Source organism: Lissotriton vulgaris, chromosome 10 (assembly GCF_964263255.1).
Source record: "Lissotriton vulgaris chromosome 10, aLisVul1.2, whole genome shotgun sequence".
Taxonomy (NCBI): domain Eukaryota; kingdom Metazoa; phylum Chordata; class Amphibia; order Caudata; family Salamandridae; genus Lissotriton; species Lissotriton vulgaris.
In genome coordinates this window covers 544,613,888-544,630,756 of record NC_141698.1, presented here as the reverse complement: position 1 = coordinate 544,630,756, position 16,869 = coordinate 544,613,888, and the positions used below count along the sequence as shown (strand labels likewise).

General features: G+C 48.7%; 1 protein-coding gene across 1 annotated transcript in view; it reads left to right on the top strand.

Annotated features, from left to right (window-relative positions):
* The window catches only part of ADCY9 (adenylate cyclase 9), a 458,142-nt gene that overhangs the window by 15,268 nt on the left and 426,005 nt on the right, over positions 1–16,869 (top strand). The gene's annotated exons all lie outside the window — the stretch shown is intronic.

Genomic DNA, 16,869 nt, shown 5'->3' with positions numbered 1-16,869 from the left:
AGAACTGTGTGGAGCGTATGGTCACCCATAAGATGCCTTTCCAGGGCATATGCCGGATCACTCCTATCCCCATACCACCAATCGTTAAGAACAAGCAGATGCGATGCTTGGTAGTAGGAGAGGAGATCAGACGTGGCCAAGCCACCACAGTAGGTGGATAGAAAACATGTCTTGAGGGCCACCCTGGCTGCTCCGCCCTCCCACAGGAAGCGGCCCAGCACAGAGTTCACCTGGCGAAACCACTCCATGCCGATAGGGTGCGGGAAATTTTGGAGTTGGTACAGCAGTCTCGGCAGCGCCACCATCTTAAAGATGGCCGACCTCCCAAAGATCGTAAGCGGCATCTTGGACCACGTTTTGACATCCGTCTGGACCCGTTCCCACACCGGTAGGACACTACGCGTCCAGGCCACGGCCCGCGAAGTCGAGAGGAAAACACCCAAGTATTTCAGGCCGTCCGTCGCCACTCGTAGATCAGCAGCCCAATCGTCGGCCACCGCTCCGCCATGCAGAACCCACAGGGTCGACTTAGATAGGTTAAGGGTAAGCCCGGAGACTTCGCCAAACCCCCGCATGATCTCCAGGATTCGAGGGCCAGAGCGCCGCAGATCCGTAAGGAACAGGAGGACATCGTCCGCGTAGAGTGCAATTCTATCTGTAAGAGTATCGTTCCAGACAAAGCCACGCAGCTGGGCATCTAGCCGCACCCGCGCCGCGAGGGGCTCCATGGCCAGGGCAAATAGGTATGGGGACAACGGGCAACCCTGGCGCGTACCGCGGCCGATTGGGAAGCGTCCTGAGACCGCGCCTGCCACCCGGACCGACGCCGTGACATTGGTATACAGGAGGCGGATATAGGACAGAAAGACCGGCCCGAGGTTTAGGCGGGCCAATAAGGTGAAGAGATACGCCCAGCTCACCGAATCAAAGGCCCGGTCCATGTCCGCAAGGAGAAGTGCGGCCTGTTCATCCCTAGCACTCATGGCGTCGATCGCTGCCTGCGCCCGCCGGATATTGTGTCGGGTGGCTCTGTGCGGCATGAACCCGGCCTGGTCGGGGTGGACCAGGTCGGCTATAAGGGGCAGAAGGCGGTTCGCCAGGGCTTTCGCCAAGATCTTGGCCTCGATGTTGAGGAGGGAGATAGGCCTGTATGAATCATGACGGTCAGGCGCCCTACCAGGCTTCAAAAAGACCACAATCTCAGCATGGCGCCAGTCAGGTGGCAGCTCGCCCCTAGACCGCGCTGCCTCTAGCGCATTACGAAAGTGGGGTCCCAGCTGGACGTGGAATTTTTTATAAAATTCGGCAGGGTAGCCACTAGGGCCGGGCGCCTTCCCAGTGTTCAGTTGGCCAAGGGCCTCCCCTAGCTCCTCGGACGTAAGTGGGACCTCTAGGGCCGTTCTAGTCTCCTCCGGGACTGCCTGCGGGAGTAAAGCATCCAAGTACGGGGCAATCCCGCTCTCCCTCAGCGGATCGCGAGGGGCATATTGTGCCTCGTAGTAGCGGGCAAAGCTGGCCGCCAATTGGTCCGGGTCGGTCATGACGGAGCCATCCCCCGCCGTGAGACCGGGTAGCTCCAGGGGCTGGAAGGTCGCCTGGCAAAGTCTATGCAACATGGTGCAGGACTTATCGCCCCACTGATATACCCTACTGCGCGTGGCGAGCCACGCCTGCCGGGCCTCCTCATGGAGGACCGAGGAGTAAGTCTGCTGGGCCTGCAGGAGCTGGCGCACCACGCCCTCCTCACCTCCAAGTCGACCACGCTGCTCCAACTCCTCCACGCGGGCCGCGGCAGCCACAATGGCCTCCCGGTGCTTCCGCCGAGCGGCCGCACACCAAGTTATGTCAATGCCCCGGATCGTGGGCTTCAGCGCCTCCCACACTACAACAGCGTCGGCTCCCCCCACCAAGTTCTCGCGCCAAAAGTGGTCGATCGCCTCCCGTAGGTGCGCCACATAGTCCGGCCGCTGCAACTGCCAGGCGGACATACGCCAGCGAAAAGGTTGCCGTTTAACGGGGAGGGTCAGAGTGGCCAGGACAGGGGAATGATCCGAAAGGCCCCTGGGGAGTATCGAGGCGTCCCTAACACGGCTCAGGCAGGCCCCGGGTACAAACAAGTAATCAAGCCTCGAGAATGACCCATGCACCGCCGATACATACGTGAAGGCCTGTACTGCGGGATGAAAATGCCGCCACACATCGACCCAGCCCATACTGCGCGCCGTTGCACTCAACCGGGTGGGGGCAGCCGCGGGGGGGGGGTTAGGTACCACACACGCTCGCCGCTGGCGGTCCAAGCCCACATCCATGACTTCATTCCAATCACCCCCCACCACAGTCAGGACCTCGGGGATTTCGTCCCACAACGCAAACAGCCGTTCAGACAGTGCCCATTGCAGGGGGGGAGGGGCATAGACACTACCAAAAACCACCGGCTCGGAACCCAGTAGGCCTTTAACAAAAACAAATCTGCCCTGGGGGTCAATCCATTGCTTCTCGTGGACATAGGCCACCCTACGATGAATCAGTATGGCCACCCCCCTCGAGCCCCTCGTAAAGCCAGCATGATAGACCTGGTGGTAGCCGAACCTCTGGAGGCTAAGGGCTTTGGATCCCAGCATGTGCGTTTCCTGAAGCAAAAGAACATCCACCATCTCCCTTTTCCCCCACCGCAGCACAGCCCCCCGCTTAATCTTATCCAGGACACCCCGCACATTCCACGTTACCACCCGCAGGGTCTTCGAAGGAGTCACACTCGCAGCACTAGCCATTATCGACACACAGTTCAAGATCTGGCCCACCCTCCCACCCAGGTGCCACCCGCAAAACGACAAAAAGCACAGCCCCCGACACGTGTGGACCCACCCCCCCAGCCCGCAACCACAACTCCCCCGTTCCAGCCCAGAGCCCCCCCAACAACAAGTGCAACACCAAAACACCCCCCCGTACCCCACTCCCCCCACCCCAATACCTCAGAAAACAGTGAAGTACCTGTCGCGGCATGGAGAGACCCGAGCCCAAAACAGAGGACTCAGGGCCCGCCATACCAATGGATCCCCAAAACCCCACCAAGACGCACACACACCACCCCCCCAACAACACTCACATCCGTGAGGGTCTGAGGCCCGTATAATGTACCCTCCGAGCCACACAGTGTCCCCATGTCTATAGCTGGAGTCTCCACATGGGAGCCGGCTGGCACATCAAGGACAAAGTAAAACAGTCTCACCAGCCAAGGCAGAGCAAGTCCATATGCCGCCGACAGAATGTATGGAGGCCCAACAGTGTTCAGCTGCCCGCATCGGAGTGTTCAGAGTCCCTGGTGCCACCTGATTGCGACGCACAGGCGGAAGCCGATCTTTTCTTGGAGCGAGACCTCCGATGTCGGCCCTTCTTGGGCTGGCGTTGTGTCCGCTCCGGCGACGAACCTGGAGACCTGCCCGGGTCCAGTCCCGGTTGGGCGTGGGGACGTAGTCGCACTGCCTCATCCGTCCAGCGAAACACCTCCTCTGGCGAGTCAAAGAAGTGGGTACGAGACTGGTATACGACCCGCAAGCGAGCTGGATACAGGAGCGAATACTGGAGCTTGAGGCCCCGGAGCTTGGCCTTAGCGTCCATGAAGGAGTGCCGCTGTTGTTGCACCATTTTTGTGTAGTCCGGGAAAATCATAATGGTATGATTCTCAAAGGCGAGGGAGCCCTTGTTCCTCGCCTCCCGCAGGATAACATCCCGGTCATGATAGTTCAGCAGGCGGGCTATAACCGGCCGCGGGCGCTCACCCTCCGGCGGCCGCTGGGTCAGGGCCCTGTGGGCCCTCTCGATCACGAAACACCTAGATAACGCCCCTTCAGGGAGCCAGCTCTCCAGCCACCCGGTCAGGAACCTCTCCATGCTGTCCTTCTCGCACCGCTCCGGAAAACCAATGAAGCGGAGGTTGTTGCGCCGCGCGCGCCCTTCTGCATCCTCCACTCGGGCCGCCAGTGTCTTCTGGACGCTTTCCACCTCCGCAAGGCGCTTCTTTAGGCCACTAATGTCCGCCTCAGTCTCCGTGACACGGGTTTCGACCCCAGCAATCCGCTCCACTGCATTGCGAAGGTCCTGGCGTAGGAGCGTGACATCCGCCCCGACCGCGCCTATCTTGGCATCGAGCATGTCCCGAGACTGGGTTATGGCCGCTAGGATAGCTGCGTTGTCTGGCCCGGGGCCGCCGCTGCCACCGGTCGCCCCAGCGCCACCACTCGGCCCTGTGAATTTATCTATGGGTCCATGTTTGGGCGGGCCACCTCCTCTGTCCCTGGTCATGGCAAGCGCCGGGCAGGGCCCACACCACTCTCGGGCACTGTCGCAAAAACTGGAACGGGGCTGCCCAGATGAGGCCCCGGGGAGGGACGCTGCGATCGGATGTCGCGAAAATCGAGGCCCCGGCGTCACCCCAGCAGGACAGGCCGCACCCACACTCGTCCCCACGGGCAGCCGTCCAGGATATGTCAGGAGGAATCAGCGGGTCCGCGGTCCATGGGTCGCCGTATCCAGTGGGCCTAGCCAGGGGAGGCGGATCAGGGGGGCCAGCCGACCACCAGTCCAGCCCCGGTCGCCCCCGCCACCAGACTGTCGCAGGGCCCGGCCACGCCGCCACCACTCGCCGGTCGTGCAGGGAAAGAACCGATGGGTAGGAGTCGCTGGTTCCGCCTCAAACTCCAGGCGATCGCCGGCTGAGAGATAAGCCCAGGACGGCGTGGCGGATGCCACCCGCACCCGCCAGGTCACAGCTGCCACCAGGCGTCGCGAAACTCGAGGACCCCGGTTCCGGCCGGCCACCAGGCCGCACTCTGCCGCCGACTCCCCTCGATCACAGGAAGGGAGGAATCACAGGATCTATACACCAATGCAGACTTGAAGCTTCACCGGATCGAGTACAGGCACTGGGCACCAACAGTGGGCTCGGGGGTCAGGATAAATGATCGGATTCAGTCCGGGCCGGCGGGAGCTCTACAAGGCTGCGACCGCCATCTTCGCCCGCCAAGCCACGCCCCCGTTCCTGCTGTTTTTGTGTAAACTTCATGTTTCTGTTTCTATTCGAATTCCCTGGCTGGCCAATCTCTTCAGGCAACGGGGGCCACCAGCAGACATCACCAACAAACAAATATTGTTAAAAGAAAATCATTAGTCTACTATTACTAGACTGGTGGAGCGAGCATCTGTAGGTCACTTTGCTGTGGTTGCCAGTCCTCCGCAGGGCCCTCGAAAGGGCATTTGTGGTCTTCAGGAGTAAACAAACAGCAGTGGTAGGAAGGACGGCACCTACACGAGTCAGCTGGACCTCCTGTCTGTGAACCTTGTGTTCATGAGTTGGGTGTTTTTGCTCTGGCAGGAGATTGTACCATCTAGGAGAAAAGTGAAGTGGACCAAGGTTAAGTGGTGCATCTTAATTCTTTAGCTCATCTACGGTAGGTGCCCTCCTGCTTTCCACTCCCTTCTAATCTCTTACTTACACCGTCCCCTACCTTCTCCACACCAAGTATGAACTTAGCACGAGGGAATTCTGTATTTGGAACGGAAGCCCAGTGCCTTGAACCCCCCCCCCCCCCCCCCTTAGTTCTGTATCATTATTTTTGTGTTTTCCTGTTCTAGAATGACCCAGCCAGTAACACTGAAATCAAAGAGACAGGACGTGTAGGGAGATGGAAGAAAGAGGCATGAGGTAGAATCAATATCTGCCTTGGGATTCAGCAAAGCCCCCCCCCCCCCTCCTAGTTCTGTATAATTATTTTTGTGTTTTCCTGTTCTAGAATGACCCAGCCAGTAACACTGAAAGCAAAGAGACAGGACGTGTAGGGAGATGGAAGAAAGAGGCATGAGGTAGAATCAATATCTGCCTTGGGATTCAGCAAAGCCCCCCCCCCCACCCCTCCTAGTTCTGTATAATTATTTTTGTGTTTTCCTGTTCTAGAATGACCCAGCCAGTAACACTGAAAGCAAAGAGACAGGACGTGTAGGGAGATGGAAGAAAGAGGCATGAGGTAGAATCAATATCTGCCTTGGGATTCGGCAAAGCCTGCATTCAGTAGCCGGCTCCAGAGGAGAAACTTTGGGCCCCCTTTTTTTTAACACAAATTAAGCACTTAATGAAACAGTACTTTGGGGCCGAACCAAGCCAAATTTCCAGCATTGGGTCGGTCGGGGAGGGCATTTGGGAGAGCAGCGTTTTGTGTGTGGACTCTCTGTGGCCCACAGCCCTGGAGCACTCGTCCGGCTCCTGGTGAGGGAAAGCCGGTCTAACATGGAAGAATCTGCAGGATGACCCTCAGCGCCTGCTGAAGTATCTATAGCGCGATGAGTAATATCCTGCCAGCCAATCAACAGGAAGAGAACACTTGGAGTGTTTAGATACGACTCGGGGATCGTCCTGGAGCGGCGGCCACTTTTTACCGTATTCAACCGAGGAAACGCGACTCTACAAATGAGTATTTACAAAGAAAATATGCTGCGGTGACAATACAAATAGTACATCCGTGCCGCAGCCTTTCAGGCTTGTTTAAATTGCCTGCTCGTTCAATGGAACCCCTCAGAAGTAGCATATTTTGGGGAGCTAGGGTAAATATCGTCCAATAACATATTGGTCCATGACGTACACAAACTGTAAATGCAGAAAAAAGAAAAGCAGCCCTTTTCAGGTTCTCTGCTCTTTTTTATGCGGTATCTGGAGGCGATTTAAAAATGATCATCTGTTTATGGAAGCCCGGTTTATGAAAAATTTGGTGGGGCCTAGGTCACATTAACCAGTTCTGCATATAAATTGGGAAAAATGCTGGTAGAACTGCGAGTGCAGCAGAATTCAAACTTGTGAAATATATGCAAATTAATACATCTTAAGATTAGATTTCAGTCCAGCCAGGGTCAAACTGGGACATAAAGTAGGCCCAGGTACCAAAATAAGTGTACCCCATTTGTGAATTAGCTAAAAAAAGTGGCCCATGTATGCAAATTGGCGGAGTTTTGAATATGTAAAGACACAATGTATAAATATTTTGCCAGCTATGGAAGACTGCAAGGATTTGAGCTTGCAGCAGACAATATCTGTTTTAATATTGGGTAAACAAACAGTAAAAAAACAGCTCAGCAGATCATAATACGGGCCCACAGCCATAAAAACGCCCCCACACTGGTCTGTCAGACCTGCCTATCTGGGTACTGCCCTACAAGCGAGTCCGACCCAGGCAGACATTTTCAGTATAGTGAAGTCCTATCAAATGCCTTATCCTTGCACAATTGTATGATTTAAATTAAATTGTGCACTTCCATTGGAACATGTGAACGGTGTTTACAGTTGTCTTTGAATGCAAAACTGGTAACAGTATTCAAAATAGACTACTTTGCTTTGGAACATTTTAAAAATAGCACCCAAGTGAACTTATGTTATTACTTCGTTCAGGAAGTACTGGTTTTCATGCCAAAAACGCTATGCATGTTGGGATTTTTAGTCCCTATTTACAATGTTGAACTGAAAAAAAACGGAGTTCCAGAATACAACACCAGAAAGCCATGAGTGGCTGAAGACATCACACCTGAGACTAGACCTCTTGGCACCTATGTAGAATGTTCGTTTTAATTTTTGGAGGCAATCGCAGTTTAATCAAGAAGTGGTGAAAGAGTATATATTTAATTTCAGTTGTAAATGTTCTGTTATAAACTTCCAGTGCCAATGGACACCTTTCCACAGTTCTAAGAAACAATGGGTCTGGGTAAAAATATTGCCTATTACAGTAAGACCACCTTGAGGTGTGGTTCCTATTTCCTATAACATGACACTGCCGGGAAATCCAACCCTCCTGTTGTCATGCCGCAGAGAAGGAGCAATTGAACACTTCACCGTGCATTAACAGTTCACAACACCACTACCTCCACTATCACTTTTGACTTTAGGCTTTTCTTTGGCCCTCTACTGGGTTCTGCTGCCTTTTGGCTTGGTTCGCATTATAGAAATATCTTCTACATACCTACATTTTGTGCAAAAGTTACAGTTCTGAACTCTGTGGTGAATTGTAAGGTTCTCATATACAAAACTATTTTTATATGCATAAACGTAACGGGTATGGAGGTGGGGATTTATTCCTACCATTGACAGCAGTTAAACTTTCCACCATATCTAGGGTGAAGTTGGTGCTGCCAAGAGTTTGTGAATACCACAAGTATGTGAGAGTTCACTCCGCAGGGGCAACCCTCAGATGGAACATTCACAACAGGCCCCTTGGGGTTGATTTGCTAAAATCCTCAAAATTGTACTTGCGACAGAGATCATGGTTCTCATTTTTAAATCCTTGGAATGTACTTTTTTAAGTGTAATAATGTATTCTAAATGTATGAATTTTTATTATGTATTATCCGACATTTAACTGTTTAATGTATTTTTAGAAAGTCTTTTTTAATAGTAGTATTTATTGTATAGGGCTAGGTGAATGCTTTTATGACAAATGTCGAATAAAGCTTATAAAAAAAAAAAAAAAAAAAGATTTGCTAAAATACAATATAAGATGCTGGTGTAATATGGCGTGTAAACTTAGTCCAAACTTGAGTTTATTGAGGTATTTCAGCACCCTTAGTCTAACTTAGGTGCACACATAACCGATTCTGTGCAGCATAAAGAGAATGGATGGGCAAGTTGATAGCTCCATTTCAGAACCCTAAAGCAATTCTTGCTGGTTTACTACCAATGTGCTTGATTCAGACTACTTCATAAATTACCAGCAATGGAATGAAGATCATATCCACCGATGGCTGAGATTTGTTGACTTGAACCTGGTATACTGTGACCCCCATACCCATGGTTAAAATGTGTGCTCTCCAAATGCCAAATAACCATGTCAACCACAAGAGAAGCACTGCACTATTTGTCGATTGTTTCCTAATATTTTCTGTGTTCTTTGAGTCCTACTCTTGGGTATTTCAACAGGGTCGAGCTTGCAACGTACACTGACTTTGCCCCCAACTTTAAAATAGCAATGTTGTCCTTCCTTCTTTGTGTTATGTGGGCTCTTGCAAGCTAAGGTTTGGACGAGATCCTAAGGAGTCTAGATAAAGTATGAATTGTGGCAATGTCATCTCTTCATGGGTAAAAATCAATCGAGGGTTGCTATAGTGTCGACATGGAGTCTAAACGGTGTCCTCGCTCCCTGCAAGGTGCCGTGATAAACGTATAATGCTGTGGCAAGTGGAGTAAGGCTTTTCTTTAGTTACTTCTGTGTAGATATTGGTTTGGTTTTTCAGAATTAGAGTTGAATGAATGGTTTGCTCTTTGAGGTTTTATTTATGTTTAATACAAAATCTTACAAAATAAAGTGTTTACATTCCTGGAACGTTAGGGCTGGTAGTGTGAAGTTGTACATGTCCAATAAAAAGGGACATGTTTTTCTAATAAAAATCAACTATTTTGTTACGTAACGATTATCAAACTTGTATCGCTTTATAGAGGTTCTAAAGAATTCAATAAACAGTGATAATGTTTTTCATCATGCACTTTAAGGAAAAATAAGTAAGGTAAAGCTTTAAAGCCTGCATTTAACTACCTTCAATTCTTCTTTCAACCTAGTTGAAAATCCCAAAGTAATAACATTGCCCCTTAACCCAAATTAAAGCATCCTCCAGGGCCACTTAGTACACTCCATGTCTGGAATTCTGGAAAATCAGGAGTAAGTCACACCGACTCTAAAATCTGTGTGAATTGGGTATATTCTGCTCAATTTTCGAGGATTTGCTCCTACCTTTATTGGACCCTCCCATGTTTATTGTGTCCAGTTCTTATGACCTTATCTGGAATGTTGTGTCTAGTTCTGGAGGGCACCTCTGTTATGTTGTGTGTTGGCTCTTTCCATAATGTCAGGCACTAAGTTCAGATTTATTTTTGGATTCAAGCCAAACTGTCAACATAGTGTTTGGTGTTTTGTTTTGGGAATGATTTAGGAACTGATAAATGGATTTGTAGTACGTAACAAGAAAATCTCAGACGGCGCTGGTCTTTGTTTTGACAAGTTTTGTGCCAGTCTGTCTACTGGGTTTGGGGCATGATTTGATAAACACTCGTATGATAATATCACTGTGAAACATACAAGCTGGGCCACCTTTCTACATCTCTCTAGTAAGCCTACATGACCAGTAATACCATCACCCATGTATATGAACAGGTGCTCATCATTGTGCACATAATTTATAGAACTGGGACCATCCTAGAATTTAGATGGGGGATGTCTACTGGAGACCTTGCTATAGTTGTAAATATAAAATACACAAAAGGTGATGGGAATATTTCTTCATTTTATCATCTAAATGCCACCGACCACACAGATGCCCCCAAGCTGAATGGCAATAGTGTACCCGCAATAATGTTTGCGGACGATACACTATTGGTATCCAAAACACCCATGGGCATTCAAAAGATACTGGACGCATTTGTGACCTTCTGCCAGGATAGAGGGTTGGAAATCAATGCCTCAAAAACGAAATACATGGTATTGAACCCAAAAACCAAGCAGCGCCCAAACCCCCTTCTAGGTCAAGCTAGACTGGAACGAGTTGACACGTTCGAATACCTCGGGGTGACACTATCTGAAAACATGACCTGGGAGAGCCATCAAATCAGGGCAAACCTTAAGCTAGTTCAAACTACTGGGGGAATCTCCCGAATGATGACTGGTGCAACCTACCGCCCTCTGGGGGCCCTAATCCAGATATACAAAGCACAGGCTAGGGGAGCTATTCTATACGGGGCTGAATTGTGGGGGCACATCCAATGCCGGAATTTGTCACATACAGAAAATAGGTTTTTAAGGCAAATTACCGCACTTCCTCCCAGTACACCCCTTCTCCCCCTGAGGCTTGACTTAGGGATACGACCCCTTGCCGACGAGATAAGCTTAAGACCCATTGCCTTCTGGCGCAGGCTATGGAGCAGCGATAATCTCGCCGACTACAGGGCGGAACTAGTCGAACTATTGAAACATCCAAAGGTGCTCAGTATCCCCTGGGTCCAAAACATTCAGTCAGTTTGCATTGATATGGGGCTCCCCGAACTGTGGACTGAACCAGCACATACAGCACCAAGAATTTCCAAGACACAATTGGCGAAGCTGTACCACGAGCATAAAAGGGTAAGGATTATAGCTACCCAGACGGAGGGGTCCCTATCCTCTACATTCTTGCAAACCAAGGATCTGTATGCATTCGAGAAAACTTTGGACCCTGTTTTCCCCATATTCTCCAGGAAGCTATTCCTCCAGTGGAGATACAGCACACTCCCACTACGGTCCTTTTGCAGCACATGGTCTAAAACCCCGTCCACCAAATTCTGTCCTGTTTGTGCCGACAAAGAGGAGAACGACTTGCACGTGATCTTCTTTTGCCCAGCATACAGGGCAGCAAGAAGATACTGGCTACTGCCTTTGATTAAAAATCTGGGTGGAAGAGAATATGGACCAATGTATAGGATCTTGAAAAGTGATGCCTCCGGCCCTATTGTATTTGCACTCTCCAAATTTTTTATGAATGTGTGGCACACGCGTAGTCGTCTTTTAAAATCTGTTGGGTAAGAGTGCAGAATTGCTACATCCTTTTTTTTTTTTTTTTAAACAGTCACCTGTATTGTCTGGCTTTGATTTTAAAATTACGCTTTGATGGTTTATGATTGTGTCACAATTTATGCGAATGTATTGTACATGTTTCTTTTATGACCGCATGGTCGAAATAAAGATTTGAAATGAAAATTTCTTCATTTTATCTAGCAGCTGACAATCACTCAGGTTGCATTCCACTACATCATTCTTTTGTCCACTTTGCCACCTCATTTAGAGCAGTGCTGGTATGCTGTGCCGCCCCCCTAGCGGAAATAAAAATCCCCGGGCCCCTCTAAAAAAATAATCTAACTTTTGCTATTTAAATTGGTAATTTTTTTATATGTCTAGATTTATTTAAACATTGCAGTGAAGTCCTGTTACTGTTTTAAAAATGCAATCAAATACATTATTGGCAAAGAAACTATTCTGGTCAGGCAGGCCTTACTAAAGTGTAACATTATCCACAGTGTAATTATTAGAATTGGGGGTGGGAGTTTTGAATACTATTAGGAGTCCCTTCCCTTCAGACTCCTACTGTCAGGTAGGATATACATGAGAAAAGAGGTTAGTGAGGACCCATTACAGAGCCTTGCTGCAGCTCATTTTTTTCTGCTTAATACAAAGCACTGTTATTAGCATAATACTACTTTTGGCCGGAGCCTGCCACTCCCTGGAATCAAGTGAGGCCCCCACTTGGGCGACCAGCACCACAGTTTGAAGACCCCTGGTTTAGAGTCAGCCATATGCAAATCCGACTTGACCCTGCTCCAATAGAAAGAGTCCAACTCGAAACTGCCAGGTCCTTCCTAAACTGGAACACCAGCAAATCCAGACCAGGTTCGCTCTGATTGGGTCTCCTCAGGGGTGTGTAGCATAGTTTGCCCAAACATGTGCCCACTTATCACTGTGCCACTGGAACCGAGCTACACCCGACTGAAGAGGCCCAATCTGGGTGAAACCGATCCTGGGTTGCTTGTGTTCCAGTTCAGGGAGGATCAATCCTGGCCGTTCGGACTGGGCCGTTCCTGTTGGAGCAGGTCAAGATTGGTTTACATATGGGTGGGTCCCAATTGAGGTGGCACGAAGGACGCAGTAGATGGGTACAGAGGTCATTAATATTCCTTTTGGCAGAGCAAGGCTTACAGTAGTTGATGCCGCAAGCATGCACCGCCTCTTTGCAGACGCTATGGATGCACAACACTGTAGCCCATTGCCACCTCTCCTCCTTCCCTAAAACAAACCATACAGGGGACAAATGTATTTTCCGGATATTTGCAGCACTTTCTGCGCACGTGGGCTCTCTAATAGACATGCAGAATTTCTTAGGAGGAGCAAGGCATTCGCTTGCGTTTCTTCACAGTGAACTATGAGCTCTTTTTTCCCCTATGCAGATTAGTTGCAAAAGCACGCTGAAAAAAATGCCTTTTGCCATAGCTACAACCCTCAGGCTGCTGAGCTCCATCTCGGCCGGTGTCCTTGAGAGCTGTGTCAAGAGCACGGCCTAGATTAGCCGGGTGCGTCTGCAGAATACATTTGAAAACACTGACAACCCGTGGACTTGAGCACTGGGCCCAAGCGGGCCACGGTATGTTATTAAGGTATGACGCACACACTAGCGAAAGCAATGCCCAAGTGCCTCAACAGTAATACTTTTTCTGTGATACAACGGCCTTGCTTCCAGATTCTAGTATATGTTATGTTATGTTATATTGTCTTGTAAAACGCACAGCTGCCCCAGCGAAGGGGCGTCTCGGCGCTAATCCTGAACAAGAAACAGAACAGAATTCAGGGAGAAAGAGAAACAGAAGAAGGTTATTTCAAAGGAAATAAATGAGTTTTGATGGCTTTGCATATACGAATACACTTCGCTGTACGAAATGGCATCTATTTTGTGTGCCACGATTTTAAACCTTTGCTTTCATTTCATCGGCCTGGAGAAAGTAAGTCTTGCAGGTTTTTAAAAACATCTCTGTATCTGCTGCATAGGCGCAACTAGATTGGAACCAAATTTCGGGAGTGGGGGGCAAATTCTTCCAGCAATATGTAGAGTTGAGATGCAGGGGCTCTAAGAAGGGGTGAAAAAACAACAAAGCCTCTTTAACAAGTAAATGGTCTTTTAAAGACCTGTGAAGTACTCAAAAACTGTCTGTGTGTGTGTGTCCAAGAAGATGTCTCAGCCCTGGCTGACACACACGATGGGGCGGGGGCTGAAGCCCTTTGAGCCCTATGTGCGTTGCACGCCTGATCTGCTGCATTGTTAATATATATATCAAAAAAGATGATTACAGTTTCAGCTAGCCCTCTTCACTCATTGATCTGTAGTTGTGTCATTCACAAGGAGCACATCTATAAAACGTTACAAAAGCGATGACAAATCAAGCATTGGCAAAGCCAAAGGGCTGGTAGCCACTGCCAAGCCTATTGGCTTTGCCAAAACTCATATAATGTTTCTGGACTTAGAAATAGTAAGCTGTCACAAAACTGCTTCCGATTGTAGGTGATACGTCTCAAGCATATTTGCATTTTGATGGCATGAGTATTATCCTTAGGGGAACCGGGCACAGTGTGAGATAGTTGTGCCACACCAGAAGGTGTCCACCAAGAAGTTTGGGGCAGGTAGAGCAGGGAGATACACTGCACCACGAGGGTGGTCCGTGTTTCCATAGTCCCGGGCAGCAAATAAAAAAACTTGCCCTTATTTATTTCTTGCAGCTTACAGATGTCACGGCTGTGACCTGTTCTGAATGGTGTGCAGTGCAGACATACTACAAACACAAGGCCCTTGGGTGTAAATTAGGCCTGTTTAAAAGAATCCCAATGCAAACATTTTATTCAGACAGCATTTATGTGCTAAAAAGTTTCTCCTGTTATTTTAATCATTTAAAAAACATAGTAATTGGATTCTGCCTGCCCCATTCAGTGTGCTCACAACAGCTTTCTCAACCAGGAACCATCAATCACTGCCTACAACAGAGTGAAGCAAGGCCTCCTATCCAGTCCTATACATTCTGCAGCCCAAGATACCTTTAATTGATCTTCGAGGCACCTTTATAACAATTAATGACCCAGTTGTCTTTTACACATACACTTCTGCTGGAAAACAGGCAGGCCCAGAACCTTAGTAGACGAGTATGCAATTCGGTATAGCCCTCTGCTTTCACCAATCACCAACCAAGAATATTCCCCACAACTGATTGAAGATAAATTCAACTAAAATAGGAAACTACCACTGATCATAGGTAGCACATCTTGACAAACTTAGTTGGTCTGTAATGGAGACCGTGAAACAGTAGGGAAAATCCTCTCCGGACTACTAAAAGCACTCCAGTGCCCTACCAGCTGCAAACTGTGCAATGAAATCGCCTAATTTACGTCAGGACTTTTGTTCACTGTTGAGACTGTCAGTGGTTCCAAAATGTCATTACCCAAAGTACAATACTTTTTGATCAAAGTAGCAATTTATATTTTTTATGCTGTTCTAACTCTTCTGCAGGGGTACCAAGCGCATTGCATTGTAAAGAGTAAATACGAGTTCAGAGCAGAAATATGAGCTTGGTATAAAGTTGAAATTCATGCACAAATAACATTGGTCAATCAGTGCAAAAAGCAACATTGTGTGCAAGAAAACGTGAGCCACCATGTTATCTGGCCTAAAATGCTCAAACTCCTAACTGAGATACCTTTCATTAGAGTAGCGAGTAATATTGTAGTAACATGTACAATGTAGGTTTTCCTCATATATGCAGTAACACATTAAAAGTCGGTACTGAGTAGACCTGGCCAGGTGTGCTGAGTAATGGCTGCTTTTCCCAGAGCTCCATGTGGTTGTTAGGCTTCCTCTCTATGGCCTCCCTGAGTGGAGTGAGTGTATCCTGACACTGTGGGTGGCAACGGAGGGAAAAAGAGTGGAGCACAAGCCTGCACCCGGTGCCTAGTTGTGAGGAGAAGAAAGATAGTCTGAGAGGGAGCGAGCGAAAGGGTGGGCATAGAGAGAAAGATGCAGTATTAGGAAGCTGGAGAAGGAGGTTGGTATGCTATTGGAAATTGGGACAAGGGTTGTGGGCTCAGGAACCGTGAAGGAAAAGTTGGAGCAAAGTGAAATGTGAATCATGGAGCGCGAAGAACTGAGACAGGAAGAAGGCACAGAGTAAAGGAGCAGTCACTTAGTAAAAAGAGTGTTTCGGGAGATGGAGGAGACCACGTTATGAGGACAAGCTGTAAAAGGAGGTAGAAAAGGAACCGTCAAGAGTATACGAGGGGGCATAGGCCCAGGAGCCGTGGAATCAAATGTAGTGCCCAGTGGGGAAATGGCGAGGCCTACCACTGGCATGAACACCTCTGGACAAATACCTGAGAATGTGTCCAGATTTAACGCGAAGTGCATGACATTTCGAAGAAATATTCACTTACCTTTTATCTTCTCTTCAGTGCAAAATGTGTAAAACAACCTGCAAATCTAGTATCCTTCCCAGAGGCCCATATCCACACCCTGTTCTGCTACCTTTTAGTCCAGCATCCATATGTAATGGCTGGATTTTCTGAGTAGGTGGGATCAGCCCCCAGGGGCCCCTCCAACCCAGCCAGAACGTACTCACCTTCCCTCCTCAGGACCACCTATCCAGGCACCTGGTACCTACCTGAGGATGGGGAACTCGCAATATACAAGCTCATATTATTAAAAACACCACTAAATCTATAGGGATACTAAGAATACTCACTGATTACTAGGGATATCCATACCCTACACCACACTTATTCACATCAGTTGGTCTCGCGGCCACTCAGACCCAGACCGATCTACCCTAGGGCAGATATTGCGCACAATCCGGTGCGACTACACACGGGCCTGCAGAACCCAATGCTCCCTTTTCCACAAGTGTTCGCAATCCTGCGAAACTACACACTAGTTCGACCACCTAGTGCTCTCATTTATTCAAGCCACAATCCAGTGGGTATACACACTGGTAATCCCCCCCAGTGCTCTCATTAACGCCGCATATCAACGACGACCACATTCCTATGAACACACATATATATATATATATAGTGGGAAGTCTCTTCACTAAGGGTCTGCTACTACAATATTAGGAGTTAGCCAATTAATATCATGCGTCCCCTATTCTTGGCATCATAGGTCCACTCACTCCCTATTTATGTGATCACCACTTACCTGATTGGGATTACTCATCCATTCACGTGCCTAGTAACTACCTAGGAGCTACATTTACCTATATTGACCAAAAATATGAAGCGCATGGCAGTTCAT